Source organism: Eptatretus burgeri, chromosome 6 (assembly GCF_056783735.1).
Source record: "Eptatretus burgeri isolate ZD-2024b chromosome 6, Ebu_testis_v1, whole genome shotgun sequence".
Lineage (NCBI taxonomy): Eukaryota > Metazoa > Chordata > Myxini > Myxiniformes > Myxinidae > Eptatretus > Eptatretus burgeri.
The window spans coordinates 45,515,942-45,530,941 of NC_140966.1; the positions used below are offsets into that span (position 1 = coordinate 45,515,942).

The 15,000-nt window shown below is 35.0% G+C and overlaps 1 protein-coding gene and 1 pseudogene across 1 annotated transcript in view; both read right to left on the reverse strand.

Moving 5' to 3' along the window:
• LOC147024671 (uncharacterized) overlaps positions 1-15,000 on the reverse strand; it is an 89,714-nt gene that overhangs the window by 41,605 nt on the left and 33,109 nt on the right. The gene's annotated exons all lie outside the window — the stretch shown is intronic.
• LOC147024673 (signal recognition particle RNA) lies at positions 749-889 on the reverse strand (annotated as a pseudogene).

Here is a 15,000-nt window from a genome sequence, read left to right on the forward strand (position 1 = left end):
TTTATTCATCTTTCTATAATCGATGCGAGAGGAGATTGTAAGCTGCTGCTAAACAACACCGATGGCCGTCATGAACAGCACAAAGGTAAAACTAATATAACGTGTCTTCCGTCTCTCTTGGATGTGTGTTACAATTGCCGACAGTATTCAGTACAGTAACATGCTATACAGGTTTACATCCGAGGAGCCATAGGCTACATCGCTACACAATATAGCCTGGGTGTGTAGTTTTGTGTAAGTACGATGTTCGAAAATGAAAAAAAAAATGATGTTCGCACAACGACGACGTCGCTTAACGATGCGTTTCTCAGAACGTAACCCCGTCGTTAAGTGGCGCATGACTGTACATCCATTTATAAACCACCCTGCTCCTGTTATTTATTCACATTTATTTATTTATTCTCTTTGTCTTGACATTTATTTATTTAAAATATATCTTTTTCCATATATATATATATATATATATATATATATATATATATATATATATATATATATACATATATATATATATATATATATGTATACATACATATTAACATATATATTTATATATTTATATATATATATATATATATATATATATATATATATATATATATGTTGTTGTTGTTGTTCGTCTTTCGGCTGCTCCCGTTAGGGGTCGCCACAGCGGATCATCCGTTATGATCCGCATACTGATTTGGCATAGGTTTTACGCCGGATGCCCTTCCTGACGCAACCCTGGTCGCCTCTTACGACACAGGGATAAGGATTGGGTTTCGCCATGATTCCGGGCTGCCCGACACCCTCTCATAGCGCGGCCCAGCGCAGAGCTCCCGTCCTCAAGCGATCCTCCAACCCAAGCCTCCGAGTAGCCGGATTACAGGCGCACGCCACTACGCCCGGTCTATATATATATATATATATATATATATATATATATATATATATATATATATATATATATATATATATATACATATATATATACATATATATATATATATATATACATATATATATATATATATATATATATATATATATATATATATATATATATATATATATATATACTGAACAAAAATATAAACGCACCAACCTAAATATCTAAGTCAAGATTGCCATTATGGGAAAATGGTCAAACCGATGATATGTTTGAGCAATGGTTCCTTTGTTTTGCTCAAGACAGATGTTCCCATTGAAATTGACCACTCTGAGTGTGTGGACTCACACGTTGAGTAATCCTTCCCATGAGCACCATGGGGCTTGACAGAGTGATGGTCAGTGAGCGTGACCAGGACACAAACACTCCCTATAGCTTGCCCTATAAAAGGCCTCCCCAAAATGTGGACTGGTGCCAAATGTCAACATGCCACAGATGTCACAAATCTTGAGGGAGCGCGCCATTGGCATGCTGAATGCTGGGACGTCAGTACGGGCCATTGCAGCACACTTCAATGTCCACCACTCCACCATTAGCCGCCTGAGAACGCGCCTCAGAGAGACTGGAAGCACCGTGAACCGCCCACATGCCCGGCGACCACGTGTGACCACCGCCGGTCAGGATCGTCACATGAGGCTGCAACATCTCCGGGATCGACTCCGACCGGCCACGAGGACTGCCGATGAGACTGTCGGGCTGCATAACAGGCGCATTTCAGCCCAGACGGTGCGTAACCGCTTGAGGGAGGCCAACCTCCGAGCCCGCCGACCACACCGGGGACTCGACCTCACTGCAGTCCGGCGTCAGACCCGACTGAACTGGGCCAATGTTCACTTGCGCTGGACCCTCGCACGATGGAGGAGAGTGCTGTTCACCGATGAGTCGCGGTTCCAGCTGTATCGGGCTGATGGCTGACTCCGCGTCTGGCGTCAGGCTGGAGAGCGCGACACTGACGCCAATGTCCTTCGTCGGGTGTCACACGGTGGTGCCAGTGTTATGGTGTGGGCAGGCATATGCCATGGAGAGCGCACTCGGCTTCATTTCATTGAAGGCAACTTGAACGGGCAGCGGTACAGGGACGAGATACTCAGACCCATCGTCATGCCGTTTGTGCGCCTTCACCATGTGACGTTTCAGCACGACAATGCTCGCCCCCATGTTGCCAGGATCTGCATGGACTTCCTCGGTGAGGAGGACATTGATGTCCTCGACTAGCCTCCATATTCTCCCGACATGTCGTCCTTCGAGCACCTTTGGGACGTTCTTGATTGACGTGTACGACAACGTTACGCAGTCCCAGAGAACGTCCGCCAGCTCCGTGTGGCTCTCCAGGAGGAATGGGAAAACATCCCTCAGGCCACCATCGATAATCTGGTGATGTCCATGCGCGGGAGATGCACCGCTCTGCGCGACGCCAACGGTGGACACACCCGCTACTGACTGTGTGAACTCTGACAGTGACACCTCGGTTGTGTCGGCTGTTGCAGCGCAAAGACTGTCGCCAGAATTCTCAAGGAACTCTTTGAAATTTAATGCTCAATTGTCATGGATTCTATAACCAAATTGTTGTGAAGATTTAGTATTAATGAGTTTGAGGTAAAATAGTAACAATCGCTTGGTGCGTTTATATTTTTGTTCAGTATATATATATACACAAATAAGTACACATACATGTTTCCATACATATGTATATATACGTATATATGTAAATACATACATATATATATATATATATATATATATATATACATATACATACACAAATATATAGCCTGGTGTTGGCGTAGTGGTTAGGGAAGCGGCTTGTGATCCAAAAGGTCCTGAGTTCAAGCCCCGTTGGCCGCTTGAATTAACACACACCAGGAGCTTGACTCAGCCTGTCATCCTTCCGAGGTCGGCGAAGTGAGTACCAGTGTATGCCCCGGTTAAAATAGGTGTACCATATCCCTATATCGTAAGAGGCGACCAGGGTTGCGTCAGGAAGGGCATCCAGCAGAAAAAACCTGTGCCAAATCATTATGCAGATCATACCGGATGATCCGCTGTGGTGCCCCTAATGGGAGCAGTCGAAAGAAGAAGATAGATATATATATATATATATATATATATATATATATATATATATATATATATATATATATATATATATATATATATATATATATATATATATATATATATATATATATATATTGTAACGGCTGTGGAAATTCGCAATACACCATAAAGGGTCCTCAGATCAGTTATGTCGATAAGTATATGTGTAGTTAGATTTCCCCACCTTCGTTTCGAGGGAATTTCCGTTTTCACCAGGCTGCGATCCTTTGAGATAGCCGTTTTTCTTTTCTCTATCATTATTTTGGACCAATCATCCCCCAACAACCAAATCGCCACCACCAACATCATTCCGAAACAACTACAACTCAAACACCACCACCTTCGCCTCTTTACCTCCACAACTCCACCCCGCAAACATCGCTTCACCACCATTCTCAAACGACGCCCGCCAGCAACCAAATCGCCACCACCAACACCCTTCCCAAACCACCGCAGCAAACTCCCACCACCTCCGCCTTTCTACCACACGTCGTACCATGGGTTGTGAATGGGTTCCTTTCGCCTCGAAAAGTGGATCAGGAATGATTCACGCCCCTTTTCAACCATCCAATGGCTGAGCATCAGGTGGTGTAACCCTGCCTCCGAACCCGCTGTGATCCACAAATTTGCATATATGCCCCTCCCTCGGCCGAGATAAACGCGAGCACAATGCAGCTCGCAGCAGTGAAGTGGGAGCAGTGGAGTGGCAGCAGCAGTGGAGCATCGGCAGTCAAGTGGCAGTCATGTCTGGAGTCGGTGGAGTGGGAGTCAAGTGTGTTGGTCGTGGCAGTCAAGTGGTAGTCAAGTCTAGTGTCGGTGGAGCAGTGTCGGCAGTGTCGGTGGAGCAGGCAGTCAAGTGGCAGTCAAGTCTAGTGTCGGTGGAGCAGTGTCGGCAGTGTCGGTGGAGCAGTCGGTCAAGTGGCAGTCAAGTGGGAGCATTGGAGTGGCAGCAGCAGTGTCGGAAGTCAAGTGTGTTGGTCGCGGCAGTCTGGAGAGTCGGGAGACGGGGCAGTCAAGTCGAGTGCAGTGTCGGCAGTCAAGTCGAGTGCAGTGTCGGTGCGGCAGTGTCGGTGGGGCAGAGTCGGGAGACGGAGCTTGAAGCAGAGGGGAAAGGCAGACCTGTGCGGAGAACGCCGGAGAGAGCTCGCCAGCCACGCCAACGGGCACGAAGCCAGGCGCAGCTATGCTGACATCGCGGCGAGCCTGCCATCGCGCCACGAGGGCGCGGGTAAGACCCTTCGGTCTCGTGGACCTGGCCGCTCATCCAGGTATCATTTATGATAATCATTTAAATGATAATCATTTAACCATTCTTTCTTGGAGTTTCTTTCTCACATGCAAAAGGAAGGTCTTTATGCTTATTATGAAGATCACTCGGGTACTTCAAATCAACTTCAAAATAATAACCTTCTTCTTCGTCATTCAATTCCTCTTGAGAAGAAATAACAATATTCATCAAAGCCTTTTCATAATCCTTTTCTTCCACCCACTCTAATTTACCATAAGGCAGAGATTGAGACATTGCCCATCCATACAAATTATTAGCATCAAAATACATCAAATAATTACTATCTTTTTCACTATCATAATTTGGAAGATATTTATTATTTGCTTTAGCATATCTTTTTGAACATACTTGTGATATTCCACCTCTCTTGGACTTCTCAATCATCAAAAGCATATCAACATCAAGGATTAAATCTATATCTTGTTTTGTCATTTTCAACATTGCACTCCAAGCTAAACCAGGAGCTGTGAAATAGTGGGCAGGATCTAATCCATAACAATTTTTATTATGACAGAGTGATCTAAAAGCTTCAAACACATCAGCCAACAATAAAACATCTGTCTTTAGATATAAATCATGATATTCTCCAAGGTTCTTTATCTTAAATATTTTCCATATTTCTTGTGCATGTTTATATTCCTTATCACTTATCTCTTCTTCATAAAGGTTATTATAGAAACTTTCTTTTGAAGGAAGTTGTATTTCTTTAAATCTCATAAATGAATCCATATAATCATAAGGATAAATTCCCTTACTTGTAAGAATTTTCTCTTTACTTTGAATTTCATTCCTTGTTTGAATTTCCTCTCTCGTGAGAATTCCTTCTTTAATCAGAATTTCATCTTTAATCAGAATTTCCTCTTTAGTTAGAATTTCATTCATTGTTCGAATTTTCTTTATAATTAGAATTTCATCTTCAGTTAGAATTTCTTCATTAATTTCCTCATTAATTAGAATTTCCTCTTTACTTTGAATTCTCTCTTTAATCTGAATTTCCTCTTTAGTGAGAATTTCCTCTTTTGGAAAGAATGAATTAAGATTTGGAAAAGAGTCCGTGGAGCTTTGATTTGATGCGAGGTAGGCTAGTGGTGTTCCCATGAACTTGTAAGAATCGAGAAACCTAATACGAGTTAAAGGTTTTGTGAATATCATTTTTGTAAATGAAATATACTTTTGACTTGTGTTTGTTATGGCAGAAATATTCCCTGGTGTTTTTGAAAGTTCATTTACAAATAGATGTGTATCATAGTTGGCGCTGTTGTGAAGAAAGACTGGAATAAAAGAAGGTAATTTATAATTAAGATTACAACAGGAATGAGTGGGACCTCTATATTTACCAGTAAGATGACAATGATCCCTAACTTTAGACTCCTTAATTTCCCCCTCACAAATATGACAGATATTGTTCTTTCTAAATTCTAATTTTTCTTCTTTGGTGAATTTCATCGGTTCATTTGTTTCTTTCATTAATTTAGTGAGTCTTATACAATCCTTTTCTAATCGTTTTACAAACTCTTGTGAAGCTTTTTTTCCACGATAATGTTCAAGTTTGTTATACTTTTCTCCAACAGATGATTTGATATAATAACAGAAACCACAAGGAATATGTTTTTGATATTTATTTGTATATGATTCTTTTGGATTAGGAGAAGCAGTATTTATCTTTTTAAGGATACACTCAAAATCAGCGTATATCACAAATGGGTGCATGATAGATTTATTATAATCTTCAAAAGAAATCTTATCACCAGGTTTAGGCATTGTAATTACAGCTGATTTATGATTACTACAATATTTTGAATGTTGTTCTAATCGTTCTTTTGTATGAAATGAATTAAGACATCGCTTACAAGGATATATTTTGTTTGCTGTTCTGAATACCTGAGAAGAGATTAATCTTGATAAATTATTGATGTATGTGTAATGTGAATTCTTTCCAACAGTAAAATATAAAAGATCAATGTGTGTTTCTTCATTTTTATAGTTGTTTGAAATTTTTAATATTTGAACTTTGTTTGTATCCGTTAATCCATATACATTAATAGAAAGATTATTCTTTTTCTCAAATTTAGGAATATCTGTTAGTGGCATTGGGAATTTAAAATCTTTAATGTCCAAGGTATTCTCATATTTCATATATTGTTTTACTCTTTCTGAATTACATTTTGGTGGATGAAAGTGAGCAAGAACAGACCAGAGAAAACATTTATTATCATTGTTCTTAATATTAACAACTGCCTTCTTTAGTTTTATTTCTTTTGGTAATTCAATATAAGAAGAAGCTTTAAGAGGGTTTGATTTTAGAATGTGTATATCTAAAAAGATGCTTTTTTTAATATTGAATCCACTTCCTACCACTGTATTATCAACATCCTCCTCTTGTCTTGATAGTTCTTCATAAACCCCACTATTCAAAAAATCTTGAAATGATGTTATAAAATGAAGATCTGTTCTCATATTAGGAGTATGTTCTTCATCTTGTCTTTTCATATTCATTTTCACTCCCATATAAAACTTTAAAGTTTTCATTTCTTTTAATGTCTTTTTAATAAATTTTTCAACATCGGGTTTCACTATTTCAATTGATTCAGCTTTTGATGATGGACCGGGTTCTCCAAATTGAAAAATCCTTATTTTTATATGCCCTTTAAATGCCCCATCATTGTTTTCAATATAATAGTCTCCCTTTACTTTAAACTCATTTTTCTTGTGTTTTTGTGATTGAAGATGTTTATTATAACTTCTCTTCAAAACATCCTTTGAACAGATATCACAATGTTTTCTTTCCAACTCAAGAGGAGATATTTTATGAAATAGATTAAATGTGTGTTTGTTGGTTCGGAGGTGTTTTCTATAATGTTTATATTTGTGATTACAAACATCACAGTATGTTGTATTCACCATATTTATATAATAAATCTTTGCTTAAACTAAAATTTTCTTGATGAAAATTTTGTTTATTTTACAGGTGAATCTGTGCTTAAAACCATTTTATCCTCCAACTTTTTCACTTAATAAATACAATGTTTCAAGACACAAAAGACAAGTTTCAATCAATCTCTTCATTTGTTAAAGATACTGAGAAATATGTCAAAGATGTAAAATTGAACAAAGATAAATATAACAACGATTGGATAAAAACAATTATGGTAAATAATATGAGTTCTTCAATTTCCTTCAGTGGAAGGGCTTTTAGTATACCTGGTAGAACATCAATTAAAGTATCTCTAACAAAAGTTTCTCCTCTCCTGGTAATATATTCAAAACTAGAAAAAGCAATGAAACAAGAAAAAGTATCAAAAAACAAAAACCTTATGGATGAAGCTTTAGAAAGAAAAGATAAGACCATCTGTAATATGCAAGGAGAAATTTGTATTTTTTTTTCAACAACCTTAAAGATGTAAATCCTGATGAAATAAAGGATGTTAATATATCAGGTGAAATGACATTTCGTTCAATAGTAGTTAACGATCATTTTAAAATTACCTTTAATATAAAAAATGTTGTCGTTGAATCTGGTAATGAAAAAAAGTATATTGATATCGATGGTAATATTATTAAATATGAGTCAATATACAACTGAAAGTATAGATGAATTTCAGTTTCAGTAAAGTTTTACTTAATAAATATGCTAGACTTTCCTGATTCTCCATATGACAAATTTGAGAATTGTCCTGCGTGTGAAAGACGGGGATTAAACACAGAGTCAAAAGCCTATAAACAATGTATATTCTGTGATTATCTTCTAATTAATGATAATAAAAAATATAAAAAGGAAAATAATTCTTTTGGATTTGCACCAAAAATGAATTACTTTAAAAGATTGATTAGAGAAATGAATGTAAAGTACGAGGGTGATAACACACCTTTCCTTACAAGGGAAGAAACTGAACGTATAAGAGAAATGTTCAAAGGATTGTTGTTATATATTATTCATGGATGTAATTTTCAGGGAAATATCAACACAAGATATTGTATAAATAAAATAATGGATTATCTTGAAATTAAACCTGAACTTAGGATAAAATATAGAGTTTCTAAAAAAGCCAATAATAAATTAAATAACCTGTTTTCCAAATATATAAATGAATGATTTTTTTACCCATTTGGGAAAATAAGATAAAATATAACAACCATAAAAATCTCCCAAATTCATTAAGATGTCTCCTCGTTGGTTCAAGTGGATGTGGAAAAACCTGCTTACTTTTAAAGATGCTCCTCACTCCCAACTTTTTAGATTATGATAATTTAATAATTTTCACAAAGTCGAGTTTTCAACCAGAGTATCAAGTACTCTCACAAGGTTTTAATGCTGGTCTTCAAAAAGAAGATATAATCGGTTTATTTAAACGTCAAAAAAACCTAAATGATTATAACATTGAAGATATAATTCAACTATTTTGTAGATACACAGAGATGTAAAAAGAAATCAAATCCTATAACTTGTATTCTTAGTGATAATACGGATGATATACCGTCACCCCAAGATTTGGATAAATCAAAAAAGAACCTTGTTATCGTTGATGATTGTGTTAATGAGAGAAACCAAACGGTAATGGACAGCTACTACACAAGAGGGAGACATTCTTCTTGTAATTGTATTTATCTTAGTCAATCGTACTTTCAACTTCCTCGTCGTTCCATCAGAAACAATGCTAATACTTTTATTTTATTCAAGTTAAATTCAATAGATATCAATAATTTTTGGAGAGATAATTGTTCTACATTATGTAGTAAAAAGAAATTTGAGGATTACATGAAGCACACGACTGAAAAATATAAATATATTGTTGTGAAACAAGATGAGATATTAAGGGATATATTTTTTGTTTTATAAACAATTACATATATAAATGACAACCATCATTGTAAATCTTGTGGGTAAATCTGCTTCTGGAAAAAACTTTCATAAATCAAGGTTCTTGTGTAGTACAAATGAGAATTTTGTAAATTTACTTAAAAAACACCCCGTGATACGCATTGTATCAACAACAACTAGAGCAATAAGACCTGGAGAAGTAAAAGGTGAAGATTATCACTATATTTCAGTGGAGGAACATATGCGATTGAGGAATGAAGGTCAAATATTTGAGGAGGTTTCTCTTGGTACAACAAAATATTCACATTGTAAGAGTGAGTTAAGGAAACTAAAATCTGGTGGTGTTGGGATATTAGAAACTAATCCAGAAGGAACGAGACAAATTTTAAACATCTGAGCGGAGTGAAGATTTTATCATTCGGTTTTGATGTTGATGAAGAAACTCAATGCAAACGTATGAAAATTAGTGAAGAAGAAATTACAACTCGCATTAATGTTAATAAAGAATTTGATGAAATATTTAAAGAAAAGGATTTATTTGAACACATCTACTTGAATGATGAAGAAAAGGAAAATTTCCCTGTTGATCTTTACAATTCATTAAATTATATTTTACAATAAATAAATGGATGCAAAAGAAAGAGCAAGAAGATTTAAGGAACATCAAGAGTTGGTTTCAAAAGTTGTAAAACTGCAGGAAGACATAAAGAAGAAACGCAGACAGAAACTAACGGGCGAAGAAGCATTTGAAAGAAAACAAGAGAAATTTTTTAAACCACTTTTAAAAACTTCCCAAGAAAAAATGGAAGATGTTTCCACAGTTCCCACAGTAGAATATACTCCTAAAAAACTTCAAATGTTAAAAGATTTTGATCAAATGACGGAGGAAGAATGAGAGCATTTTGGAGAATTAAAGGTATATGATGATGAAGGTTTATTTCAACAACTGGAAGAGATTAATCGACCCCCTGATTATATTGTGAATGCTCTTCAAAACAATGAATATTCAGCGGATTCAAAAACCAAAGCAGGATTCATTCCAACAGAACAACCAGCAATATTTCATCTTGTTCAAGAAAAGGTATTGATATTTAATGATGAATTAAGGTTCTTGGGTTCTGCTCACCCCCCTGTTAAACTAACTCCGAGATTAATGTTTCTTCTCACAAAAGATGGAATACAAGGTTCAACTGTGAGGGATGAATCAAAGTATATTGATAAACCATTGGATATGGAAAATAATGATGATAGAATATATATTGATCTGCTGAACACTCTAAATGATAGGGTTATTCTTTCTGGTAAAAGTAGGAAGAATGAGAAGGAGAAACACATTATTCAGGCTTTAAGTATCCTTGGTTCAGGTGTTAGTTTTCTTCCAAATGACCCATCACAATTAGTTAATAGACTGTTATTGTTGTTAGGCAGTAAGAAGGCTGGAAATAACAATTGTTTTAATGAAGCATCAGCCATTTTAGACCAGTTGATGAACATGAAAATAATTAATAAATATCAATATAAAGACATTTTATCTCATATTAAATAAGATGAGAAGCACAATCCTGAGTTTTAATTTCACAACAAGCGACCACACATCTTCATTCCCATACCCACTACAACTTGACCCAACAAAAGAATATGAGGCATCTTTATTGTCCATGGAAACTTATAATACCTTATTTAATATAACTGATAAAAATGACAAGTTTAGTTATAATCCCGGAAGTGGATACAAAACGATAACAGTCTCACCCGGAGCATATGAGATTTCTCAAATATCTTCCGAAATTGCTCGTCTTATGAAAGAACAGGGTGATGAACCAAAAAATATTGTTATAAACATTCAAAAACATACTTCAAAATCAACGATTAAAGTTAAAAATAACTACAAGGTTGATTTCACAATTGATAATTCATTTAGAGAGTTATTGGGTTTCTCCTCAAAAAGATTGAAACTAATGGGACGTTTTACAGTGATAATGTCATTCAAATATCCTCAGGAATAAATTCGGTGTTAATTCACTGTGATTTGATTGATGGTGCTTATAATGATGGAAAAAAAACAAATGCAATATTTTCATTCAGCGCATACTCAACCCCAATTGGTTATAAATTCAATATGGAACCCAAAAATTTGGTTTATCTCCCTGTGTCAGGAAAAACCATACACAGAGTAAATTTTAGGATAACCGACCAAGATAATCATATGATTTCTTTTAATGGAGAAGTTATATCCATCAGAATTCACCAACGTGAAGTTTTCCAATAAATAAATACGATGGTTATTGTGAGGAAACACGAGTTGGGAAAATATAAAATAATTACAGGGGATGGGATGTTCCTTTCCCCATACTACAAGGGTGAAGGTATGTATCTTGGTAGAGGATACTATAAACCTAAGAGACAAAGGGGTGTTGGACATCAATTTAGAGGAGATGGGAAAATTGATACTCTAATGGGTATTGGTTCAACTATTCTTAAACATAAAGATCTAATTGGTTCAACTGCTTCTGCTGTGGGAAATGTAGCAGGTGTTGTAAAGAGCATAAAAGATGCCCAGAAGGAATCTCATAAATTACAAGCAATAAAAGAAATTAAGAAAGGCAAAACTCAGTTGTCCCCCCAAGAACGACAGAAAATAATTCAAATACTTGGATCAGGGTTTCAAAAGTTTTAACATCTTTTTTCCTGAATAAATACAAGTATGGAAGCAATTGATAGTATCTATGATTTGGATGATACTATTATTATCTCAAACTCCACTAAAAAAGAAGATTACTTCAAGGTAAATGCAATAACTGGAACAGACTGGAATACGAATGGTACAAAAAGTTTTGAAATAAATAATCAACAAACCTATTTGAATCTATCCGAAAGTTTCTTGTGTAAATTTAAATTCACTAAGGCTGCGACTAACACAAACGCTACACTTGTAAATGATTTCTTCTGGAAAATGTTTGATAGTGTGCGTTTGTATATTGGAACACAAGAAGTTGAAGCAGTTCATTATGTCTCTGCCTCATCTGAAATGATGAAATTTACACTCTATACATTCAGTGATAGAATGGGAAAGGGGTCTGTCGAAGGTTTTATTCCTGATATGTCAACGGGAACAAACACAGACCCTGGATATACTCAAAGGAAAGGAGCGTATAATGATGATACAAAAGCAGAAAATAGTTTTACTGTGGCAGTTCCTCTTAAAGGTATATTTGGATTTTGTGATCATGATAAAGTTCTGTATGGTCTTAAAATTAGATTTCAACTACAAAGGAATGATAATGAAAATAGATTGCTTTTTGGTGTTGGTAATGCTTTTGGTGATCAGAATAAATTTGTAATTGAGGAGATGAGTTGGTATATCAGTGAATATACTCCTAATCTTAAAACAGAAGAGATGTTGAATCGAAGACTTAACTCAAAGAAACCACTCAGTGTATCATACCTCAAAAGAAGATGTCAACACGTTAAACTTAACCAAACTACTTACACGTGGAATTTGGGTGTTCTGGAAGGAAAGCCACGATATCTGTGGATGATTTTTAAAAAGCCAAATGGTGATACTGCGACTGATAAGAATAATGCATTGAGTGATAATGCTAAGGTGAAACAACTTCGCGTTTCTCTAGATGGAACATTTTATCCACGAGATAGATTGGAAATTAATTGGGAAAAAAATGATTTTGCTGAAGCATACAAGTCTTACCAAAAGGTGTGTGAAAGTAATGGAAATAAAGAACCTATTTTGGATATGACAGCATTTAAAAGTTTGTATACAATCTATGCGTTTGACCTGAGCACTCAAAAGGAAACTATAAAGTCTAATCGAGTGGATACTTCCCTATACATTGAAAGAGGAGAGAGTGAAGAAGTTGATACATATTGTTTGCTTTTGGAAGAAACAGAATTGCAGATTAATACAGATAATGGTGTGATGATTAGTCTCACATAATTTTTTGTTAAATAAATGAGTGGCAAAGTACCAACTGGGGTATATGTTAATCAAATCAATCTTCATAAACTATCATCTTGTGTTCAAAATCAAAAGCCTTGTATGATTAACGTTAATACAATTCAGAGAAAAGGAGCAGTAAGAATTGATGTTTTGCTCACAGAAGAACAGGTTAAAATCTTGAATGACACTGGCTCACTTAAAATTAAAATGACAAAACCAATGTTGAAAAAATATTCAATAAGAGAGACGAGTGGAGGATTTCTCCCATTTCTAATTCCTTTATTTGCTGGTTTAAGTGCGGTTGGAGCATTGACGGGTGGTATTTCAACAGCGGTGAAAACTGCCAACGAAAGGAAGGCTCAACTCCAGGCTCAAAAAGAATTGGAAAGACATAACAAAGAGTTGGAGAAACAAATTAGTGGAAGTGGTGCAATTGTAGATTTTGCTGAAAAACTTGAAGGTCTGCCTGATAAAGCGAGATTGTTAGTTGGAGATATGCTTTCTTCTATAGCACAAGCAGGTGTAAAATTAACGAAAAGAGGTAATGGATTATATCTTTCTAATAAATAAATGAGCATTGATGAGTGGTTTAAAGAATTTGGAAAGAATACAACATCAAATTTACAACTTGTCAAATATTGTAAGAAATTAAAAATTCATATTGTGGTTATTTGTATGAGAGATGAATTAACAAATGTGCCGAAACATACAAAGAATATTATTATGAACTTAGAAGATAATAATGGGAACGGTTCTCATTGGGTTTGTATTTTTAATAGTCAAGACAAATATTATTTTGATAGTTTTGGTCTTCCACCACCTGTTGAAGTCATAAAATTCTTACAGAATGGTGTTTATCAAACATTTCAAGTCCAAGAATTAAATTCCAAGTGTTGTGGTCAATTATGTCTATATGTGTTATTTCAACTCAACAAAAATAAAAAATTTTATGATATTATTTTTAATCTAATATAAATGACTTATGTTGGTAAAGATGGTTCTATCTTTGGTGTATCTCAAGAACTGGATATTGATTTATCAAATTATTACACAAAGGCACAGGCTGAACGACATAAATATAATATAACCAAAAATATTAACATGAAAAATGCTAATAAATTAAAAAATTATCCAAGCCCGACTGACGCGAATGACTTGGTGAGATTAAGCGATTTATCACAATATATATCCTTAAATAAAACGGCCGTGTATTCCAAAGATACAGAAGTGTTGATATTATCTCCAGGTCATACAGAATTCACAGTTCGAATTAAAATAAATTTTTAGAAAGAATGGCGTATCGTTTGTATGAGAATAGAACAATGGGGGTATGATATGAATGATTTAGGGTATAATTGGTCATTTAAAATTAACCTCGAAGACCTGGAACAATTAAATCAGTCTCGTAAGGAAGAATATTATCCACTTGGTATTGAGAATGAGTTTTGTGGGGCCACGATTAGTAAACAACAAATAAAAGAATTTAATAAGGGTAAATATAATAATGGTTTTGCCCTTGTTTATATCATGAAAACAGAAAAAATAGGATTATATATAATAAGTAAGGAAATACAAAATGATTTAACTATGGGAAGATGGGGAGGTGTTTCGTGCCATAATATTATTCTAACATATATTTCTAATACATAAATGACAGCAAGAAGGCTTCAAGAAAATTCTCATTTCTGTGTCCAAGCATACCTTCAAGAAAAGGGCATTCGGTATTTTAATAAATATGTTCTACAACATAAGAATGAGGTGTTTTCAATAAAATATTGGCATTATGCTGATGTTGATAAACCGACAACTTTAGATTTAATGAGAATGTTAAATAATGAAAAAATTATAAAGTTAAGAAAAGGTAAGGCTCTTTTAGAAATTCAAAAGAAATTTTATTGGTTTCCTGTTGTAAA